The following is a 12195-nucleotide window of genomic DNA, read 5'->3' on the forward strand; positions in this document are numbered from 1 at the left end:
GCAGACCAAGACTGACCCGGGCCACGGGCCAAGGCAAATGGGGACAGTGCAGAGCAAAATACTAATCTGTACATCATGCATCAGTACATCGAGCTCCACATAAAACTGAGCGCACCCATTCATCCAAAGAGGGTGTGAAAATAAGCAGAGAAACTGAGCAAGACGGTATTAATTTACTGCACTCAGTGACATTCCTCAGGAACAGAGTGTTACAAAGACCTGCTGTCAACATTTAGTCATCTTGTGATGATAACGGTAAAATGAGAAAGCTTCCAGCTGCAAGAAAATACAGTCAAGAATTTCACAGTCGCTCTTTTTGTTGCTGAATGTTTGAACTCGGTTGTGATTGAATTGAAATTAGCATTAGTTGGCCGATTGGCTTGCCAAAACTGATTTTGTTTTATGCAACAATGTTGGGTCTATAAGTACATGTGCTGACAACCAATTGGCAACTTAATAAAAATCAGATGCATATAGAGGGGTAATCTTGTAATTCTTTCATTTTCTGTTGGATTTGACAGACTGCTTTTATTAACATAACCTGCAGCACATCTTTCCTTTTTTATACACAAAGAAAATCAGAAATTAGTAGGAAAATCCTGATCCACACATCTGTAACTCCAAAAATGTAAAATTCTGACAAAATTGAAACAATTGTATTAAAAGGGAAAGTTTATTGGTGAAAAGGGAGATTACATATCAGCAAATATCACTAAATATTCTTGATAAAATGTTAAGTCTACCAATATTTCATTCAGTAAAAGAAGTCAAACAGCACCGCGGTTGCATATCTGAGTCCTTCAATCATCACAGCAAAGTACTGAGAGCATAATTTCACAAAATAAATTTCACTACGGCCTTTTCTCCTCGATTTGTTCCCAGCTAGTTATTCACTGAGTTATTCTTAGTAAAAACACAATCAATCTGATTTTCCACGAGGCAAGATGAGGGAAAAGGACGTTGACTCGCCTGTCACAACATCAGATCTGTCGGTTCCGCCTCGAGACACGTCAGCGGCAGCGTGGACCGGCGGTCCGTCATCTCCTCGCCGCCTCGCCTCGCTGTCCCGCCGCAGTTACACACACACAGCCTGCGACATGTGTGCAGCACACTCACAGCTCCACTTTTCTCAGAAAACAAATGCTACTCATTACCGCGGAAGCTGATAACCTCCCCAATAGAGCACTCACTTTAAATGAAGTAAATGAGGGTTAGGGTAACCCTAACCCTGTCACCTATTGTTCTACACCCAATATTACACTTCAGTAATATTGCAGTAATGACCATGATGAATACGGCAAAGACATGAAGGCTTTTTCTTTAGGTAGTTTTCAGACAAACAGCTTGAGAGATGAATCAATGACCACCGTTACTGATAGTTGCAGGCCACATATATTGCTGCAATAAATCTGGAAAGCGGAAATCCCGTCTGTGTTAACAGTCAGAGAGATAAGATTATGGGATTATGTGGCTCCAAATGAGAACAGACGACCATTTCACTGCTGTTTCTTCATTTCCAGATTTTTATTCAGAAGTCCCTGTGCTAATTCATGAATCTAGATGACAGGAATGTAAAGGTTTGATAACTTAGGGTTATGTGAAAACGAATGTTTTTCTTACCATTTTCTCAGGTGTTTTTTTTTTTTTTTTTTTGAACGAGCACATCAATAAATAAAAGCAAATTCAAAAATATGATTAAATGAAGTCTCTGTGTGAAGTTTGTAATTATGTGGCATCCTGAAGAAGCTTGTATCAAATGGGAATGTTTTTTTTGAAAGGCAAAAATTTATGTTTGTGGCGCTACGAATGCCGCGCCATGGAGTCACCTGAAGAAGAAGTAATCGATTTTAGCATCATTTTTATGGTTATCACAATAGTATTACAAAATATTGTGATAAAATTCTTAGTTCATATCGCCCACCCTAACAAGGACGGATCGACAGGTGAATGAATGAATAAATTGATGGGGGGGTGAAAAGATGCAAACAGATGTAAATATTCACAAATATTTGCACACTATTTACTTTTCCTATGCTTAATTATATTCAAAAACATAATAATCTTCTGACTACAAACATCCAATTGGAAACTTTTCATGTCCTCGGACCCAGAAAATAGACCTCAGTGAAAACCTTAAGGGCGTTGTAGCAGAAGAAGAGTGTCTCTGTAGCGCTCGAGTCCGGCGACCCACATTCCTGTTCTGGGGTTGAGTGTGGAGCTTTGTCCCTGCTCCCAGGAGCAGACCGGTCCGCGCTCTGAGCTCCAGATCTGCCCTGGGAGGAGGAGAGAGACAGGGGGTGGATGTGGAGGAGAAAGGGAGCCCTGAGGTGTGGAACGGGGGGCGGGGGGGTCCGAATACTGTGCGGTTTCCCCATCATTTGTTGCCACGGCAACCCCTACTGTATTTTCCGTGCCGTGCTAAGCACTGCGGGAAACTTGCATACGTGCTGCTTTTCCGATTCCCTTCCTCTTGCATCCGAAGCCAAGGCCTTTCTCCCCCACCGTGTCTCAGTCTTTATGCTCATCACCTGGGCCTGAGGTAACGTCTCCTTTAGCCTAACAACGCTCTGCTCCACCTATCCAGTAAGAGAGGGCAGAGGTGAAGCTGATGCAGGGAAACAAAGAGAGAGGAGGAGGAGATCGCTGCAGATGCTGAAACACATGGATTCTGTCCTTTTTTCACCCCCTGATCCTCACGACAGCAGAGCAGAAACATTTTTTTTTTGAGGACATGAACTGCCAAGTGATCGCCTCCGTCTGGACGAGCAAGGTCGAAGCCCCCACATGACCCCCGCAGGGCTCCGTAAACCTCTCAACGTCACTCCCTGAAAGGACAACGGGGGGCGCAGACAACACCCACGTCTCGTTCCCGGCTGCTGCAGCGCTCACGTTCAGGAGAATGAAACATGGGAGAAGCATGACGCTTGGCGTGATTCATGGGTGAGCTCAGCCTCGGGTTTTCTGAATAGCGGCCTTTTCTCCAACCTGACCGAGACAATGAGGACACGAGTGAGGGGCTGCTGGGTCTGTTACTGAGGGTCTAATATAAAGGCTGCTCTGTGCCAAGTCAAAAAAATAAATAAAAAGTGGATGCCTTCCTTAGATATGAGGAGGAGCGCTGCGTGGTGCTGAACAAACGAGCATGCGCTCGTCACTCACTGATGTAATGTGTCATTTGTTCCTTATCTTGACTCTTTTTGTCTCATTTGACATATTTTCCCGCTCACGGCGCCATCACACCAGCCTCTCGTGTCGCCGGCATTCAAAGGCTTTGATTGGAGGCTGACAGACGGGTCAGAGATGATGGTTGTGGGGAACTAGGGATGCACAATATTAGTCGATATCCAATATGCCGTTGTACTAGAAATGATTTGGCCGATAACACAGATATTTTGGTCATATCGGTGTTATTACTGAAACTAAATGGCTTTCTCTACTGTGGAGTTAAAATACTGCATTATCTTTTAGCCTGCTACAAAATGCTAAACAGGAGGCTGATGCAACACTTTCAACTTATTATGTTTAATGTCAAATGTATTCATGACATCCGCTCTCCCTAAAATAATGACAACACTCAAACGGCGCAAATTTGTAAATCTCCACCAAACTAAACTCAACCTGTTCAAAGCAACACGTGAAAAGCACATCAGTCGCGCATTATATGATGCTGTGCTGCAGCAGGCATCATTGTCACTGGTTTGTCTTATAAAAACAATGCTTTTTATATCGTTTAATTATTTTTGACAGAATGGCCGATGTCCAGTATTAGATTTTATAGCTAATATTGGCCGATACCGATAATATTGCGCATCCCTATGGGAAACAAAGTGGGAAAAAAGGAGCCAGAGCTGTCCCAAAGCCACAGATCTCAACAAGATTCAACAGCAGCAGATTTAACACTGCTGCTATGGTTACAGCAGCCTGAGTGGCAGGCCGTCTCCTCTCTGCTCTCACAAACCATTTAATTCACCATCATAAACACTTCCATGCTGAAAACAGCTTACAGAAAAGTCAGAGATCAGAAATCAACAACAGAAATCTCCAATCTGACCTCTAGTTAGCAAATGAAAGCAATAAAATGAAACAAAAATGCCCTTGTGATTATGGAAATTCTAGCATAATTGCCTATAATTATGTTACAATTACTTATAACAATTTTCAGAATGACGACTACTTCATACAGTAATAGGCAGGAAAGGGCTGTGGCAGCTATCGACTCAGTTTAAATGCCTCTGATTGCTCTCATAGTACCTGATCAACAATCCAGACTAAGTGTTCAGCAGAGGACAGGGCTCTCACAAAGAAAAGTTCTTCTGCCGTGTAAAACAGTGACACATTTCCATAAAGTATAAGATTTGCACCATTTTCAATGACAACTGTGAGCAGAAATCTACACACTCAACCAGAGCTGCACATTCTCTTGTAATGTGTGATAATTTGGTAAATAGTGCCAATTGACTCATGTAATGATCAGAAATCAACTTTTAATTTTGTTCCCAAAAGGCTCTCTGTGTGTTTAGCGTTTTGACCACTATCTTAAGATTGGCTGTCGCTAACTGAATGACAAAATACATTACTGCCAGGCAAAATTGTGAACCCATAACTTCTGGAGATATCATAGCCTATTACTTGATTGATTACCTACTTTACTGATATATTTGGAAAGTTTTATCTTGATAAACATTATATTACAACAGGAGTTCCTTAAGGACAGCCCACAGCCTTCAATGAACTCCCATCTTGCTCCGGCTGATTAGGTCTTAATGTTAACCCGTTTGTGCTAGGCTAACATTAGCTTGTTTACTCTGTTTTGATAGGACTTGTTGGAAGTTTCAGTCGCTCGTGTGCAGGTCTTGGGGCCTTCCTAGTCTTAGCCATTAATTTCTAGAAAGGTCGATCAGATTTTTGAAAAGTGGAGCAAGAGGACGTCTGACATTTTGGCCTTATTAATAGTTTCACTAAACCGGTTCTAAAATATGCTCAGTTGTGTAACACGACGCGATTTGTCACTGTTATGACTGACACTTTAATCCATAAATATTCTTTTGTGAGCTCAAAGCAAAACTATGAACTGCTTCAAAGAGGTAAGCAGGCATTAGAGAAAAAAACATGACCGCAAAAAAGCCTGATTATTGAAGCATAATTAGCCAAGGGTTGAATTAAGGCAAAACTAATCAAAGGTTCAACCATTTGTAGATAAACAGGTCTTCGTGATGCAGTGTTTTATGAATGAAAAGTCATCACCAGATGTGACGTGAACTCCATCAACCCTGCATGCTTTGGAGGTCAACAGAGTGATTTAAAAATATATATTTTAAAATGTTGTTTTATCAAATGCTTTTATTTGGTATCCTACAAATTTAAAATGATTTAAGTTTGTTTTTTTTTTAAATCAAGAGGTAGCAACAGAGCTGATTTCAGGTACAACGATGTTATTGACTAGTTTGAATAGTCATGGAGATAATCAGACTCATCTGAGCTGCGCGTTGACTCGAGAGTCGCCGGTTCTCCGTTTGAGAGCCGGACATTAGCATCAGAGAGAGCGACAACGAGTTCGCCCTCGCAGCATCAGCAGCAACCCCTTTGTGGCTGATAAAAAGCGGAACAACAGACTGGGAACCAGTTGGGATGTATTCAGAACATCAGAGATTAAATCAAAGTGTAAACACAAACAGCGGCCTCTGTGGCAGCTTCAGGCAGACTCCGTGGCAGTGTACCTTTTCTTTCTAGGGCGACTAAATAAACATCCGTTGCAAAACTTACTTTGCTTTTGATTTAATCTTTAACATTTGAAATGGCACTGAAAAAGAAGAAAGAAAAAATGACATTAATGAATCATCGAGCATCCATAACGTCACACAAAAGGTTGGGCTTTTCAGGTGCAAGCGCCTGCCTCTGTTTGTTGTGTAATGTGATTGTTATCATGCTTTTGGCAGCTGATATGAGGGTTGTGAAATTGTCATGGCAGGCTGTTGCACTGGTTTCTCTGTGGCTCGATCAGGTAGTGAGTCAGAAGTCCCACTCTGCCCCCAAAATTTAAATTATAGATTTAATTAAAGGAAACAGAAGGCACCACAAACACAAGAAGTGACTTGTTACACTAGACAAGCCGGCCTGGAGTATGAGATTCAATCTTGATAAGTAGAAAAAGAAGCATAAATCAAATGAAGTCTCATTAATTTGCTTCAGCTGTCATCTAGAAATCAGACGTGGACTTGGACGACTGGCTCGTTCTGTTGCGATCGGTTCTGAGAGCAAGATGTGACCAGAGTTGTGCCGTTTTATTCTTTTTGAGCTTCAATCTGTGTCTGGAGCATGCAGGGTTTTAAAATGCCAGCAGCCTTCTGGAAATCTCACAGACCTACATTTTCTCAGGCATGTACACACACACACAGGCGCACACACGCAGAGAGACTGCTGTTGTGTTAGTGCAACCTGCAATGCTAATATAAGATGCTGAAGAATGTCAACTCTGTAAGCATTTTGTAAAGCTCTGTTTTACAGCCATGGCTCGCACTGGGGCTGTTGTAAACAAGTATTTTAGTAATCGAGTAATCCATCGATTATTCTTACGATTAATCAAGTAATCACATAAAAAAAGATAAAATAAAACATTGGTAACATTGGTTATTTGTCATTTCCTTCTTAGAAAAGAAAGCAAGAAAAAAATTATCAGAAATTGGATCTGGTATGAAACAAATTTTTGATTTTATTTTTTAAGTGATGTTGCACAGTCCTACTGTATAAGAAAATGGAAATGTTGGTGTATTATTAAGAAGTGCTGAACTGTGTTCAACTAGAAAAAACCTTTGATTTTTAACCCAAATGTCTGAAGCCCTGTGGGTCTAAACTTAGATCAAAAAAGGCAAAACAGACACTGAAACCCAAGTTGGATTTTTATTAAACCACGGAGAAGTTAATTATGAGCACATGACACCGAGCACTGGAAATATGCACAGCTTTGCTGGCTCTAATAACACGGGCTCAAATGAACCTGTGTTTGTCTCCAAATAAAGACCAGAGCGGTGTTCAAGCATCTCTCGCTAAACCTGCCAAGAGCGACAGGAAAAAAAATAAATAAATCAGGCAACAGTCGTCCATCACCTGTCTCTAACTAATGCAACAGATGACGACAGAGTTGCAGAGTAAGTCACTAATAGAGGAGTTAGACAAGTCGTCCGCCGAGCGGCTCCGGGCTGCATGGAGATCTGTAGGATCAACAGATACTTGAATTAGAAAGAGACAAAGAGTCAGGGAGTGGAGGCTGCCAGACATGCAAGCAGCGACCGCATGCGAGCGAGCCGGGCCGCATGCCGACGGTAATGAAGAGAAAACGAGGAAGAGTTTGTGTTCATGGCTATCTATAGACGGGAGTGGAGGCTGCGACAGAGCAGCTGCCCCCACCCACAGAGAGGAGTGACACAATAACCTTCAGCCAGCTGTCTCAGCCTGCAGCTTCACCTCGCAGACAGGAGAACTTCCTGGACTTCAGGCTACGCTGCATTTAAACACATGGACTTTTAATTTCTTGTTGGTTTTTAACCTTTTTGTTCCCTGTGGCAACAGAAAGAATAGCTTCCATCTGTACACAGGTTAAAGAAACAGAAATAAAACTCCCAGCTGGACGGACTGAAAATATATTTCAATGAAATCCACTCGTGTGCATGCTTACACACCCTCACACGCCCATTCCTTTGCCGGACCATTCATCTGATCCGCACTGGGACTCAGTTGGGATCAGCTCGGCAGGCTACAGCTGTTTCCACAGCGGGTCAGGTTACCCTGCCACCGACCGTCCCCAAGGCCTTCACCAGGGAGACGGCCCCGTGTCAAAACAGCACACACGTTCATCCCGCTGCCTCCGACAACTCCCTGCTGCCCTCCCGTTTCTACCCAGCCCTACAGCAGCGGCCGCCGTCAGCTGAACGCTGACCCGCTCTGAAGAGGCCCTCGCCTACCAGCTCGATACCAGGTCGCCTGGCAGCTCGCTGTTGTCAAAATGAAACCTGCGCACAGGAAGTGAGCATGAAAAGAAGTGCATGAACTGCACCTTCATTCACTCAAGAAAACATGAGAGGCAGCAGAGCGTGCAGATGTGGCCTTACTTTATACGAGTTTTCCGCGACGTATACCAGATAGTTGGACGGAAAAGTTGCTTCTAAGTATTTTTGCTGATAACACAGATACTTAGTCATTTAGTCTGATCCATTTTCAACAGCCGGCTTAATAAATGGCTTTTAGGAGGATATAAACACTGCAAAAACACAAAATCTTACCAAGTATTTTTGGTCTACATTCAAGTGCAAATATCTTGGTGCGTTTGCAAGGAGACAAAATTAACTTACAAGTCATTTTTCAGCAAGATATAGGAGTTTGTTTTAATATTGATGAAAAGGTAGTAGTTATAAGTGAAATAATCTGCCAGTGGAATAAGACATTTTCCCATATCTTAAAATGTCTTGTTCCACTGACAGATTATTTCCCTTATAACCAGCAATTTTTTACATCAATATTAGGGAATTATTGATTTAAAACAAGCTGAAAAGTTACCTGTAAGTTAGTTTTGTTGTGCTTTAGGTGTCCTAAGATATTTGCACTAGAAACCAGACCAAAACTACTTGGTAAGATTTTGTACTTGCACAAAAATATTACTATGTGATTATAATTAAACAGTACAAAACACTGGTGCCAAAGTTTTAACTGTGAAAGACAAAACCAAATCAACAATTTTTAATAAGAGATGCACTAATCTGGGTTTTACTGGCTGGTAGAGATTATAAGGTTTTGTTTTTCTTTCCCTTTCTTTTCTCTTTAGACACATATTGATTAGATCATGACCAACTATTACTATCAATGCATAGTGAGGTTTTAAAAACTTGCTGTTTCAAAACTCCTTAAAAATGATTAGTAAGCACAATTCATATATTTTCAAATACGTTTCAATTCAAAATTAGTTGTTGAAATGCCTGGAGTTTACTGTGGCATAAAGTAAGGAAATGTTGTCATTGCCTTAATGTTTAATGTTATTTTTAAGCATAATAATCAAAAGATTGCTGCAATAACACCTTTTTTTTTATTTCCACATTAACACCATGAACCAAATGAGATGCTTTTACATCATCAAACCAGCCCAAGTCTAATACCAAAAGATTTGAGAAATGTTTGCTTTGATTCAACTGAAGCAAACATTGGCCAGGTTCCTTATTAGATGCAGTAGTTTTAAATCCAACAGAAAATGCCAAGATTATCTACATTTATGCATCACAACAAAACAAATAACATCCTGTCTGTTGATCCGTTCACAGGCCACAAAATGTACCAGGTGTGCTTTTTGTTACCTTTAATGAAAAGTTGAAAATTCAGTTCAGTATCTGACCTACCAATCATTAATCAAGCCCGGTGGTTGGGGAGCTCAGGCAATCATTCAGCCCCGCCGCGTTTTTGAGTTAAATATTTAAAGTTGACAGGAAATGTGAAAATGTCACTTGATAATTATGCGTTATTGGAAGACTAATACATGAACACCAACTACAAAAAAGGCAAACATTAAAGAAAACATAAATAAATAAGCAACGATTAGCCTGGTGGAGGCACAAGTAAAGCCTGGTGGCCCGCCAGGCTTATAATACACTGAGGAAAACCTTGCAACTCGTACCACTCAATGGGACCTTTTGTAGAAACGTTGACAACTGACGGCTCCCTGAGATGTTTTTGAGCTCCCCTGAAGCTCGTCTTTGATTATTCATCAACAGGAAGACAACAGTTGACACCAGCTGTCTAAAGGACCTTCGGCGGAAAAGTAAAATCAATGAGAATAGCAAGATCCAGAGATAAAAATCAACAGTGTTACTCACTGTCCCTGTCAAAGGTTACAATGCTGGAGCAGATAACCTGGTTAATCACATCAGCCTGCACAGTCACTCAAAATGAAACTACCTTTTCTCATCTCTGATTTAATTCATTTTAATCTCGTGCTTCTGAAATACAGACGACCTTTTGAATCTTCTGCAACATCCTCTCAGGGTTTATCCCTGCCTCAATAGGAGATTGTAGGGATTCACTGAAAGCTGCTGGAGCGTTTCAGTCCGGGCCTTCACACAGCAGCTCAGTCAGGGCTTAAAAGCTCCTCTTCCGGGGCTGTGTGTGAAGGTTGAGGCCGGTGTCAAACCGCGGGGCCCGAGGACGGGACACCTCAGAAATGTGGGTCACTGGATGTTTGGGTGGCCGCTATGCATGAGGATCCACGTAGAGCAGCCGGCCAACCAGCCCTCCCGTTTCATGCAGTCCTCTGACAGCTTCCCCGCAGGCTGTTCGTGGAGCTCCGGGTGGTGTGAAACAACAAAGCTGGCACAAATATTTCCCAAATCACAAACTCTGAGCCTCTCTGAACTTAGTTCACCAGCATGCAGCTACCCCGGTTGTGTCTCGGTAAACTGCGGCCACTCACTGGAGACACACTCAACAGCTCTGCGTTCAAACAGAGCCTCTAAAGTCCACATTTTTTTACACTGTTGCATCGTTATTAAGCTTTCCGTTTTTCGCTTCCAGCGTCCGCCAGGCTCAAAGTTGAGCCAATTTAGCGAAAATGTAGTAAAAATGACCCTCACCAGAAGCGACGCAGGCTGCTCCGACCGGAGTCCCCGACCTCGGAGCGTCTTTTTCTCAGGCCGGATGCCGTCGTTCCCTGCGAGCGTGAAAAAAGAAATACGGCGAAGCAGCTGCTTCTGCTTTGTGGGTTGTGTGAGGTCGATACTTTCTCCTCCGCAGTGTCGCTTACACCAGCGGGGTCGTGGCGTCCAGCACCATGATTTGTGGCTTACGCGTCAAAAGTTTCTCTTCCTGTAGAGGGCAGGAAACCTTTCGACGAGCAGACCATGGCAGAGGGGACGGCGGCGATTACTAGTGGATCTGTGTCAGTCCCTCCACGCCACAGCTGACGCTGCCTTCTGCCACCACACCGCCGCTTGAGCTGTCTATCACGGTTTCAACAGCGCCATCTACCGGCAGCGGCGAGAAAATACGCAACACCAAGTTTGACTCAACGGCGACATCTGCTGGAGAATATTAATATGATGAAAATGATGTGGATAGAAAATAAAATCACACGCTTTGAACCGTTTCGTTTCAAAGGTGAAGGATAAAATGGTTTCCAGATAAAATTCAGAAAAAATGTGGCGTGGATAGCTATTCAAATGAGTATGCATATTCAATTCAAGTGGGGGAATCTAATCGCAGGATTTCTGCTACAGGTGCAAAACGTTTCATCTTTGGATGTGCAGAGTGAAGGCTTAAACCAAAAATCTAAATGCTGTTTGCAACATAACAAGTTATACTACATGTGAGACACAAATCATGTGGACAAGGTGCCCTGAAGTGTGGAGATAATTCAATTTAAAAAAAAAATCAAAGCAAAGTATTAATACATAGCTTAAATGAGTCGGTGTCAAATAAGATCAGTTACAAAGGCAGAAATTATTAGAATATACAATAGGATAAACATATCTTGAATTAATGTATTTTGTCTAAAAACACGCCTTGAATTATTTCATGTATTTACTTGAATGATCCAATACAGAAAGTATCATTGTTAAAAAATTGCCTGTCCTAAAAAATGAAAGCAACTTTTTACTCAAAAACTTACTTAGTCAATCATTTAAATGGGCTAAATGCAGTTAAGAGTTTTCAAAGAGAGTTTCATGGGAATAAGCTAAGATTAATGTCTGCATCAACAAGTTAGGAAATTGCACAAATTTGAGATCCTATTTCAGACGTTTTTAATCAAATGGCATGTTATTGCTGAGCAGGTGAAAAGAAAATAATTCACAATAAAATTATTTGTTGCACTTTTACCTTAATTAAGTGTTTTCAAACAGGTAATTTTGGCCCATGATGAAAAAAGTTTTGGACAGTGTCGATTTAGGTAAATTCAGGCAAAATCATTGGAAACTAGGCTGTGCAGTGACGATGATGATGTTTGCACGCTCCCTTGAAACAAGAATGCCTTTTGTGTGGGGTTGAGTTTGTTCTAAGAGACCCCTGACCTTTGACCGGCATTGCAGGTTAACTTAATATCGCAATTCAGTTTCATCCGTGCAAGTCAGAATCATATTTCTCTTCAGCTTTCGCTCCGAACTAAGCGAAACATTCCCATTTCTGTCTCGCCTTCTCAAGTCCTCCCTGCGATTTCCTCTCACT

The 12195-nt window shown here is 41.8% G+C and overlaps 1 protein-coding gene across 2 annotated transcripts in view; it reads right to left on the reverse strand.

The window, feature by feature from the left end:
• The window catches only part of LOC116736537 (cyclin-dependent kinase 17-like), a 35833-nt gene extending 24869 nt beyond the window's left edge, over nt 1–10964 (reverse strand). Inside the window, exon 1 of one of the 2 annotated variants that reach the window (XM_032589033.1) lies at nt 10608–10964. The gene's annotated coding sequence lies outside the window, so the exon portion shown is untranslated. The remainder of the gene's footprint in view (nt 1–10607) is intronic. The other variant, XM_032589038.1, reaches the window with a different exon arrangement.
• Nucleotides 10965–12195: the final 1231 nt, after the last annotated feature.

This window comes from Xiphophorus hellerii, chromosome 2 (assembly GCF_003331165.1).
Source record: "Xiphophorus hellerii strain 12219 chromosome 2, Xiphophorus_hellerii-4.1, whole genome shotgun sequence".
NCBI lineage: Eukaryota > Metazoa > Chordata > Actinopteri > Cyprinodontiformes > Poeciliidae > Xiphophorus > Xiphophorus hellerii.